The sequence below is a fragment of the Cervus elaphus genome, chromosome 12 (assembly GCF_910594005.1).
Source record: "Cervus elaphus chromosome 12, mCerEla1.1, whole genome shotgun sequence".
In the NCBI taxonomy this organism is placed as follows: Eukaryota; Metazoa; Chordata; class Mammalia; order Artiodactyla; family Cervidae; genus Cervus; species Cervus elaphus.
Window position 1 is genome coordinate 45343412 of NC_057826.1, and position 12567 is coordinate 45355978.

Sequence of the window (12567 nt, forward strand, 5' to 3'; positions counted from 1 at the left end):
AACATTTGAATTCAATTAAAATATAACTATGATTTAATAGTCTAAAGTAAATGAACTGCACTGCCAAGAGAACTATGTTTAGAAAAAACATAGAAAAATCTTTTGGAAAGAATCCCAGTAAAACAAAAAGTATCAAGTTTAATTTATTCCAAATATCTCTGTGAACTGATGTCAGATTTCTTCATTGCCATGTTTCTGATATTCTGAGAAGCACAATCATATTACTACAGAGAAAAAACATAAATGTATGATAGTTTAAAAGAGAAGAATCATCCATCTTTCAACTTACTTTTATTTTTCTACTACCTTTTTAACTTAAGTAAACAATAAAAATATTTTTGAATGCCTTTTTGGTATCTAGTGACTTGCAGGTCAGTTTGGACCTTATCATATTTAAAAGACAGTGTGATAAAGTCTCTGCCCACATTGGAAATACTCTGAAGCAGAGGTTGGCAGTTTTTTTGTATGGGTGTGAAAGGCCAGAGAGTAAATATTTTCAGTTCTGTGTGTCCTACAGTGTCTCTGACAGCTGCTCAATTTTGCATTCCTAGCACAGAACCAGTGTGGATACTAAGTAAACAAAATGGCATGGCTGCACTCCAATAAAACTCTATTTTAAAAACAAAAGCCATCAGCTGGGTTTGACTGTGGACTTTACCAATTGCTAACTTCTCATCTAAAGAGAGTAAGATAGATAAACATAAGAGAAAAGAATACCTGCTTTTTGTGGGAGAAATTGACAAGTGAACTTTGACAGTAACAAAATGTGGCACATTATATCTACCGATGATTACACATTTGATTTGATATTGATATTTTTATTTATTATGTTTCTTTTAACATTAACCAAGATGACCTTGACATTTCCCTCGACTTCACAAAACTTTAGACAGGTTTCTTTATGCCTCTAGGCCTGGGGTCTCCCCCTCATCTTGGCTCTTCCAGAATCTGAAAAGTCTAACCTCAGAGACCCCTGCCTTCCCTTTCCTCAGAGCATTTGTTTTAGAAAATTTGCTATATTTCTTTTCTCTGTCCCTTTAAGATATAAAAAAATTTAAAGCCTCTTGTCAGTTTTTCAAGCCAGGACCAACTTTTTCATGTACTTGGGAGCCATCTCTTTAAAATGTCCTCATATTACTCAGATATTAAAAAAAAAAAAAAAAAAAGAACACATTTGAGTCAGCCCTAATGAGGTAGATGTACCTAGAGCCTGTTATACACAGTGAAGTAAGTCAGAAAGAGAAAACCAAATATTGTGTATTAACTCATGCATATGAAATCATCAGTACCATCTTTCTAGATTCCATATGTTAATATAAAATGCCCTCTTATTTTTAAAAACACAAAATTAAGAAATTCAGCTTCGAGGAAAAAACATATGACTCTCTATATAGTAAGGATACTTACACATTTTGGAAAGGATAAAACTGCTTAATTCTCCGCACTTCACTAGATACCACTGGATCAGAAAAAATCTAATAACAATTTCTTTTGCTATTTGAAGTCCCTCTATGTTTAGTCAGATCCCCAGGTAACTTCATAATCTTACTGTTTTATTAGAGATTGTTTGGTTTCTTTCAAGCATACTCCCATTTCTTTGAAGATGGATTTGGAGCACAAATAAATAAAGAGGAAGTATGTATTAAGTCAGAGAGTCCGGTTATACATTATTAAATTTTCCTCTTACATATTTCTCATCATAATAAGGAGCCTGAATCTATTTTGCTGGTAAATAACCTGAACATTAATACCGAACTTTCCAGTCCTCCAAGGTACCTCCTGCTTACTGTAAACACTCTTTCCTTTTACCACAGAACATTAGCTATGAGGGCACAGTGTATTAGCCCTATTTGTTGCAAAAAAAGTCTCTTTTGTTTTGGAGCATTCATGAGAAGGAGGAAAGGGATTACAATTTCCTGTTTGGACAAGTGATTGATCAAGGACCTGGAGGATTTGTTCCCACATGGTAAATGCAGCCACCCATCTAATGGAAGAGCAGTTTTCCAATTTGTGACAGTAAGAATGAGAGTCTGTTCCCTTTTTCAAAGCTATTCCACATGTTTAGCATGAGACTAGGCATAAAACCTGTTTTCATCATTTGGGGAGTTTTAGAATTTTTTTTCATCTATTTATTCAAGCATATGTTTTCAATAATGTTCTGGCAGACCAACTGTTTACCCCTGAACACAATTAAGAGAATTTAATGTCAAGCATTAGGGAGTAAATTGTCCTCTAGTGGTGATTTATGTCAAACAAATACATTTTAACTGAGTGTTTAATTTGAGCCTTTCATTTATTTTAAAATGAAGCCCATGATGTCTCCCCAGATTTTAGATTCTATTAGATGATAGCCATGCCTCTATAATACCAATAAGAGAAAAGCACTAGGTTGTTTGTTTTTTTTTTACCTTAGTATGCTTAATAAACAACCTGTACTTTGGTACTGGTCATCCTAATCTATTTCATATTTGGACCAGAGCTGTTAAGATACACTTTACTTTAAAGTCACTAGTCCTTATAGCTGTTTGAACTATGAGCCTGCTTTCTAAAGAGAGTGCTGCTTAATTGAATCATCGATTCTTTTAAAAAATATTTATTGAGTACCTGTTATGTGCCAAAAGTTTTCTAGGCACTGAGAATATATCAGCAAGCAAGAAGTTAAGGTCCAGTTTCTCACGAAGCCACTTTCCAGAAGATGTAATTCATTTATCTGATAGACACTGTCTGAGCATCTAAGTACAAAGACTTGTACAGGACAGTGGAAATATGCCAATATCTCTTCATCCCCAGTGAGGGAGAAGAGGAAGAATAAATCACCTAATAACAAGACAGTATAATGAAGGCATGATTGTGTGCTGTAAGTGTGTACCCATGGAGGGACCATTCCAGGCACAGATGAGGAAAGGTTTCAGATAATGCTGAGAGGCAGGCAGCATGAAGGCGTCATGCTTACTTACTCTTCAACTTCCATCATTCCTCTAAACCGTATACATTTCATACTTTCCTGTCCCTCCCCACTGGCCTGGTGCTCAAACTGTCCATAATTGAGCTCAAGCAATCCACACTATTTATGAAAAGCTATGATGCTTTTGGCCAAAGGAGAAGTGATCTTTAAAGGTTTCAGCTTCCTCATTACTGATAATGATGAGTAAAATCATTGAAATGCATGCTAGTCTGAATTTTTAAGAGCAAATGTGATAGGTATTATTTTGTGTGCATGCGAAGTTGCTTCAGTTGTGTCTGACTCTTTGCAACCCTATGGACTGTAGCCCACCAGGCTTCTCTATCTATGAGATTCTCCAGGCAAAAATATTGACATGGGTTGCCATGCACTCCTCCAGGGAATCTTCCCAACCCAGGAATCGAACCCACATCTCTTACATCTCCTGGATTGGCAGGAAGGTTCTTTACCACTAACACCACCTGGGAGCCCATGAATATTATTTTAGTGTATTTCAGTGTATTTCTAACATTACGGATATAGGTAGTCTTTCCTTTCATCTTCCCTGGTAGCTGAGATGGTAAAGAGTCTGCCTACAATGCAGGAGACCTGGATCCAATTCCTGGGTTGGGAAAATCCCTTGGAGAAGGAAATGGCAACCCACGCCAGTATTCATCCCTGGAGAATCCCATGGGGAGCCTGGCAGACTACAGTCCGTAGGGTCGCAAAGAGTGGGACATGACTTAGTGACTAACACACACGTCCTTTTGTCTGTTTTTTTGTCTGTTCCCTTTGTCTTATTATATTGCTTCTCTGAAATCTCCTCTAAGACGCTAAGAATCACTGCATTTTGGTGCTTCTTTCCAATCATTCTGCTCTCATTTTCATAATTGATTTTTCAATCTTTTCTATCAAAAGCATTTCCCATTCTTTGAAACCATAAGATGGGTGTGATTAGGGACTATGCTGGAGAAGGCAATGGCACCCCACTCCAATACTCTTGCCTGGAAAATCCCATGGATGGAGGAGCCTGGTGGGCTGCAGTCCATGGGGTCGCTAAGAGTTGGACACGACTAAGCAACTTCACTTTCACTTTTTACTTTCATGAATTGGAGAAGGAAATGGCAACCCACTCCAGTGTTCTTGCCTGGAGAATCCCAGGGACAGGGGAGCCTTGGTGGGCTGCCGTCTATGGGGTCGCACAGAGTCGGACACGACTGAAGTGACTTAGCAGCAGGGACTATGCTATGCTACTTGTCCATGCTCAGTCATGTCTGACTCTTTGAGACCCTATGGACTGTAGCCCACCAGGCTCCTCTGTCTGTGGGATTTCCCAGGCAAGAATACTGGAATGGATTGCCATTTCCTCCTCTAGGGGATCTTCGGGACCCAGGGATCAAGCCCTGGTCTCATGCATTACAGGCAGATTCTTTACTGCGGAGTCACCAAGTAAGCCTGTGATTAAGGACATTGTCGATAAAAAGACAGGAGAGTTAGATGATTGTCTTATTTTCATCAAAACAATAGCAAGTGGACTGAATCCAGATTTATTATTTGAAATCCCTGGTCAGGAAGATCCCCTGGAGAAGGAAACAGGAACCAACTGTTGCAAATCCAAGAAATTGCAAAAGGGTTGCATATGATTTAGCAACTAACAACAACAATTTCCTAATATTTTCTCAATAGTATTTTGAATGGTTGATAGTGTTGTAACAGTTGTGTCAACTGAAAAAATACCAATAGCTATCTCATTATAAGCAATTTAAGCATCATTTTGGGGTTTGTGACTTTTAACTTTCCCCATGGCATTGAAATTCCATTCATTAAATTGGTTTGACACTAAACCCATTTTCTTACAAAAGCAGTTAAGTCTTTTTAGCATTATTAATCCATTGCTTTCAAATCATGTCTTCCTGGGGAAAAGTTAAACATTTTGAGAGATTACTCAGTAGTAATTTTGACATATACTATTTGAAGATGGGCTGTTTGAGGGAGTGGTTTGCTGTAGAGATATACTGTCATTTTGAATGGCTAATTGTGCCTATAATCCTGTTCCTGCTCTTTCTCCCCCCCCCCAGGAATAATTTATGTTGTATGAGAATGGCAGCCTTAAAAGGCAATGGTGGTGGTTGTTCCATCACTCAGTTGTCCGATTCTTTGGGACCCCATGGACTGCAGCACACCAGGCTTCCCTGTCCTTTACTATCTCCCTGAGTTTGCTCAAACTAACGTCCATTGAGTCAGTGATACCATCCAACCATTTCATCCTCTGTCGTCTCCTTCTCCTCTTGCCTTCAGTCATTCCCAGCATCAGGGTCTTGAGTTGGATCTTCAAATCAGGTGACCAGAGTATTGGAGGTTCAGTTTTAGTCCTTCCAATGAATGTTCAGGACTGATTTCCTTTAGGGTTAACTGGTTTGATTTCCTTGCTGTCCAATGGACTCTCAAGAATCTTCTCCAACACCACATTTAAAAAGCATCAACTTTGGCAGTCAGTCTTCTTGATGGTTCAACCCTCACATCCATACATGACTACTGGAAAAACCATGGCTTTGACAAAAGGGACCTTTGTAGGCAAAGTAATGTCTCTGCTTTTAAATATGCTGTCTAGGTTGGTCATAGCTTTTCTTCCAGGGAGCAAGCATCTTTGTATTTCATGGCTATAGTCACCATCTGCAGTGATTTTGGAGCCCAAGCAAATAAAGTGTATCCCTGTTTCCATTTTCCCCCATCTATTCGCCATGAAGTGATGGGACCTGATGCCATGATCTTAGTTTTCTGAATGTCGAGTTTAAAGCCAGCTTTTTCACTCTCCTCTTTCACCTTTATCAAGAGGCTCTTTAGTTACTTTTTGCTTTCAGGCATTAGGGTGATGTCATCTGCATATCTGGGATTTTTATATTTCTCCCAGAAATCTTGACTCCAGCTTGTGCTTCATCCAGCCTGGCATTTCACATGATGAACTCTGCATGTAAGTTAAATAAGCAGGGTGACAATATACAGCCTTAACCTATTCCTCTCCCCAGTTTTGAAACAATCCATTGTTCCATTTGCAGTTCTAACTGTTGCTTCCTGACCTGCGTACAGATTTCTCAGGAGCCAAGTAAGGTGATCTGGTATTCTGATCTTTTGGATAATTTTCCACAGTTTGTTATGATCCGCACAATCAAAGGGCTTTAGTGTAGTCAATAAAGTAGAAGTAGATATTTTTTCCTGGAATTCCCTTCTTTTTTCTATGAACCAAGAGATGGTGGCAATTTGATCTCTGGTTCCTCTGCCTTTTCTTAATTCAGACTGTACGTCTGGAAGTTCTCAGTTCACATACTGTTGAAGCCTAGCTTGGAGGATTTTGAGCACCACCTTGCTAACATGTGAAATGAGCACAATTGTACAATAGTTTGAATGTCCTTTTGCATTGCCATTCTTTGGGATTGGAATGAAAATTGACCTTTTCCAGTCCTGTGGCCATTGCTGAGTTTTCCAAATTTGCTGGCATATTGAGTGCAACACTTTAACAGCATCATCATTTAGGATTTGAAATGACTCACCTGGAATTCCATCACTTTCCCTAGCCTTGTTCTTAGTAATCCTTCCTAAGGCCCATTTGACTTCACACTCAAAGATGTCTGGCTCTAGATGAGTGATCACACCATTTTGGTTATCCAGGTCATTAAGACCTTTTATGTACAGTTCTTCAGTGTATTCTTGCCACCTCTTCTTAATATCTTCTGTTAGGTCCATACCATTTCTGTCCTTTATTGTGACCATTTTTTCATGAAATGCTCCCTTGGTATCTCTGATTTTCTTAAGGAGATCTATAGTCTTTCCCATTCTATTGTTTTCCTCTATTTCTTTACATTGTTCACTTAAGAAGGTTTTCTTATCTCCCCTTGCTATTCTTTGGAACTCTGCATTCAGCTGGTATATCTTTCATTTTCTCCTTTGCCTTTTGCTTCTCTTCTTTTCTCAGCTCTTTGTGACTCTTCCTCAGACAACCATTTTGCCTTGTTGCATTTCTTCTTCTTGGGGATGTTTTTGATCACTGCCTCTTATACAATATTATGAACCTCCATCCGTAGTTCTTCAGGCACTCTGTCTATAAGATCTGATCTCTTGAATCTCTTTTTCACCTGCACTGTATGAGGGATTTGATTTAGCTCATACTTGAATAGCCTAGTGGTTTTCCCTACTTTCTTCAATTTAATTCTGAATTTTGCAATAAGGACGTCGTGATCTAAACCACCGTCAGCTCCCCATCTTGTTTTTGCTGACTGTATAGAACTTCTCCATCTTTGTAAAGAATATAATCAGTCTGATTTCAATATTGACCATCTGGTGGTGTCCATGTATGCAGTCATCTCTTGTGTTGTTGGAAGAGGGTGTTTGCTATGACCAGTGCATTCTCTTGGCAGAACTCTATTAATGCCCTGCTTCATTGTGAAATCCAAGGCCAAACTTGTTTGTTCTTCCAGGTATCTCTTGGCTTCCTACGTTTGCATTCCAGTCCCCTATGTTGAAAAGAACATCTCTTTCTTTTTTTTTCTTTTGGCAGTAGTCCTAGAAGATCTTGTAGGTCTTCACAGAACCATTCAACCTCATCTTCTTTGGCATTAGTGGTTGAGGCACAGACTTGGCAATGGTTAGAGGCAAGAAAGTTTGCCTTGTCAGTAACCCTGCATGAAGAATGGGCACACACAGACTGAGAGGCAAATACTGCCAAACTGAAGACCAGGTAGAAGTCTGTTAGCTGAAAACTCACCAAGTGCAAAGGATGCCACAGTATAAGTCCCCTGCCCCTACTTCCTGGTCGTCTCAACTATCCATTCGTGCTGATGAATCAAATGCTGTTGGTAGGGAAGATAATGTGTATGACTAGGCTGGATGTGTTCTCTGTATTCAGAGATTCATAGCACATTAGAGACTGTAAGAATTAGATCTTCTCATAGTCCTTTGATTTTACAGATGGATTGACTGAATCTGTGCATGAGAAAGTTACTTTTCTGAGGTCACTGCCTGAACTAGGGTTAGAATGAATCATCTCTACTCCATGGTACCTATAACTCTTAATTGGCCACTGATTATCCCTCCCTAGCCCAACCACTTTCCTCCACATACCAAAAAAAAAAAAAAAAAGGCTTTTTGTTGACTATTTCTGCAAGATTTCTTAGAAATGTAGCCATTACCGTAATGAATATCTTTACTTCTTTGAAGTTCATCTCTTTTTTCTTTTTGTCCTTCAGTCATCTAAGAATTATACTTTGATGCATACTACTACCTATATTATATTGGCTGCCTAACCATTTATCATTTATGGTTAAAAGCAAAGGTGAAAAAGAAAGTTCAGTATAGATTATTGTTTTGATACCAACAGCTACTGTCTTTAACTTACTGTATTCATAGTCATATTTTCTAAAGAAGTACAGGTATTTTTACCAGCTAGGTAAAATATTATATTTCTTAGAGTGACTTGGAAATTCTGTTTCTGGGTTTCAGTGTCAGTGTTTTATTTTTTTAGTTAATATCAAATGCTTAAACTTTTAATCCTGGTATTCCAACTCATTGTTTAATTCCTGAGTCACTAGTTCTGAAGAACATTTTAATATAAATTCCAAAAGGTTACAACTTCGTTTTAAGTGTTGTATCTTTAATTTTTAGATATATTGAGACATGTTCAATGAAATTCTGACCAAATTTAGGAGAGTCATATTTATGACTTCGATCTCTTTTCCCTTTAACAAACAACAAAAATTTTGTTGTTTGTAATTTTAACCAACTGACAAAAAAAGCATCATAGTGATGCTAATTTGATATTGAAACTGGTATAAAAATCAGATGGGGTGAACAGTATTATTTAGTGAAATGTTAAATTTTCCTCTTTGCCCTTTGATTTTTCACATCTTTACCATTTTCATCCCTGTGTTTTCCATTGGAAGTTATGAGACATCATTTTATTAATATCTTTAAAATTAATCCTTGATATTTATTTTTAATTTTTATTGGGGTACAATTTACAATGATGTTAATTTCAGATGTACAGCAAAGTGAATCTGTTATACATATCCATTCATCTACTCTTTTTTTTTTTTTTTACATCTATTCTTTTTTAGATTCTTTTCCAAGTACTGAGTAGAGTTCACTGTGCTATACAGTAGGTCCTTAATAGTTATCTGTATTACATATATTGATATATTGTACTGTGTGTGTTAATCCTGTTCTCCCAGTAATATATTTTATTATAAAACTGACTTCTATTTCTTAGTAATTTTATAGTGTTTTTTTGCATTTACTCAATCAGAAATTAGGTCTATGATACATTTTGAAAGAGAAGAGTATCTTATGTATGATTTGTTTAACTTCATCCACAAAAACCTTATTTAATGATACTGTAAAGTATAATATAGGTTATACATTGTATACTTGAAAAGTTTTACTGTTTTATTAAAAAAAAATATATAAAGAAAAGTTAACCTTAGTCAAACAAAATTTAAAAGGAGTTGTATTTCTTTCTTATTGGTGCTAAAAGTTATATAAAGACTTATAAAAATCAACAGTAGAGCAAAAGTTGAATTAACATTTAAAATATGTATGTATTATATTTTTCCAGTTAGGGCAATAAAACATGCTAATGGTAAAGTGTTTTTAAAAGTACAAGATATGTTTTTTAATTACAAAAATATGTAGTGCCGCCCAGAGACAACATTTTGACCATTTTAGTTAATAGTATTTCCTACCAAGTTCTTAGTTGTTTTTGCTGTTTAAGTGTGTGCGCGCACATGTGTATGTTATGATAATAACATGCATGGATGTTTGCATCCTGCTTGTTTGGCAACTTACAGGGGGGATTCTTTGAATCTAAATTAGTATTTGTAAACCACCAGGATGGTACCAGTATTCACCTGCAGATCCTATAATGGTAAGTGATCCTTCAAAAATGTTCCCTCTGTGCTATGACTTTATTCAAATGCAATGTGCATTTAGATTGAGCAGAGATATTTACCTGCTCCTATTGGTGGGCTCTGTGGAAGAGCCAGATGCCTTTTCCTGGATAATGTAAACAACCTGTGAATTCTTGTCTTGCTAGAGCAGAACATCAAAGGCTGTATTTAATCTCCAGGGTGTACTCTTCTCCGTGTTCTTCCAGCCCTTTGTTCTAAGTAGCTTCAAATCCCATTGCCCGTCCCCTATCGTGCAGGCTGTATGGCAGTCTTGGGAGCTGTGTACTCTTCAGTGGGCATAGACTGAGAAGGTGTGGGAAACGAGAGGCAGGTTCACCGCCTTGGGAAGCCATTATCACGGAACAGGACAGTGAGTGACAGCCTTACTGGCCAGCCTCCTAGGGCTCACATTTCGGATGTGGGGGGTTGTCACAATGTATGGTTCCTAGAAATATCCTCCCGTTTCTTCCTTAGTCAGGTTAAGAGTTTAAGAGTTTAGACACTAGTCAGTCACTGAATACCTCTCAGGCTATTCAACTGCTGTAAGCTTAGGCAAAGTCCCTCCCAGATATAGGAAAGCTTTGATTGCCACACCTGATTTTTTACACTGCTATGATTTCACATCCTTTTTTGGTTTTTGTGGCTATTTCTACAGGAGATCACAATAGATCATGTACAGCTGACTACCTCCCATCAGACCCCACAAATCATCTCAGTTACACTTGAATGAGGAGGTAAAATATTTCTGTCAGGTCACTAAGATGAATGCATGCCTAATACTCAGGAAAATTTAAAATATTGCTCTCAGGGTACCAGTTATAAGCAGAATACAATTCACCTTCAGAGTTGTGATCATTATGGCATTAACTGCTATGCACTTCAACTCAATGTTCACAGAGCAGCTGGATGTTGTAATAAACTGTCATACTCAAAGTAACCAAGTGCACATCCTATACACTAACTCTCCTTACATGCCGATAACTCATCCTGCTTTCACTTGGCTTCATTAAACACTTAGGGACCAACTCCTGTGTACAAGAAAACATTATGCTGGAGGTGAGCCGGATGAAATGACAACTAAGTATTCTGGAAGAAACAGATACATACACAATGCATAACATACAGTATTAGAGAGGGAGGAGAATAAATTAAGAGAAGGTCACCCTGGTAGTTAAGAGAGATGTTTCTGAACTTGCATTGCTTGAACTCTAATCCTTAATCACCTTACTTGCTCTGTGACCTTAGGGAGAAAAAAAATCAGAAAAGGAAAATCTATTTAATTACAACAAGTACAGAGGGGGAATGAAACTTTAGAAGCCCTGGCCAAAAAAACCATAACATTCCTAAGGCTACCTGGTTTACATGGTGTTCTTGTGCTATTGTTGGCAGAAGCAGCAGCTTTCCACCTGGTATTCATATTCCCAGAGGTCATTATACATTTTCAGATATATCATGGCTAAACTTCAGTTCACAGTTGTTTGTTAGGAAATTCAGATTTTAGAGAAATATTTGAGGTTTTTATATTTGGGAGATAAGAAATAGTGTGACTCTGTGATTTTTAGATCATCTCAAGGTGCAAAATATTTTGTTCCTTCTGACTATGGTATGTGAAGTCCTTAGTCATATTGGATTCAGGGCAGAAAGGTCATTTTTTGCTTCCACATCCCCTACGTTGTTGTTCTGCTTCCAATACCTACTCTTTTCAATCCATCTTTACACCACTTCAGTGTCATCTTCCCAGATTCACCTGATGGTATCACTTCCCTCTGCGGAAATTTCAGCCAACTCCATGAACTCCTTAGCTAAAGATCAACAAAATATGGTATTGATCCATTTTTCCTTGATCATTTTCTGCTACTTTCTCACTTTCCATCATCTTTCCTCTTGATGCAACCCCCAGTCACTCCACTAACATTGATTTTCTTACAGCCACATGATGTTTATTTGTCAAGTCCAATAGTTATTTTAGGTTCTTATAAGACTCTTTCAATGCACCTATCAGCATCAGTCATCCTTAACCCTTCAAATCTCCTATTCCATGGGTTCCCTAATTCCACTGGCCTAGCTTTCCTTTAAACTGTCATTTTAAATTTTATCTCAGCCCTAGAATTCACTTATTTTTCTTCCACCAGTTCACTATATGTCAGTATTCCCTAGGTTCCATTTCCTGACACTGTTCATTCTACTTGATTTCCCTGGATAACCTTATCCATTCTCATGGTTTTGAAGTGATCCCCAGATCCCCAGGTCTCCAACAACCTGGTGGACATTCTTATATGAAAGCTCTTCAGGTGCTTTAAACTCAATTGAATGCATAATCCCCACCTTAATTCCTTTTCTTCTTTTTAGTTCCAACTCATTTGGCAGAAGCATCACTCACCTAGTCACCCAAACTAAAGACTTGGAATGTAACCACTTCTCTTTCTTATCTTTCACTCATCAAGAACTGAGTCCTCACAGTTTTTTTCTCTCAAAATTCAGGTTGCCTAAGTGGTAGACAAATTACTGAGATATGAGGGCAAAATGGGATCAGATTATGTACTGAAATTTTCTTTATTCCATGGATGTTTTATCTTTCCACTTTTATCACAAGCTGTGCTTTCAATTTTTAAGTCTTTTGTTAGAGTTCAAATGAAACAGGTTTTCATGAGAGAAGTAACAGAATTGAATACTTGATGCTTCTGATGTCTG

The 12567-nt window shown here is 37.6% G+C and overlaps 1 protein-coding gene across 5 annotated transcripts in view; it reads left to right on the forward strand.

The window, feature by feature from the left end:
• The window catches only part of UNC13C (unc-13 homolog C), a 647876-nt gene that overhangs the window by 344824 nt on the left and 290485 nt on the right, over positions 1-12567 (forward strand). The window lies entirely within an intron of this gene.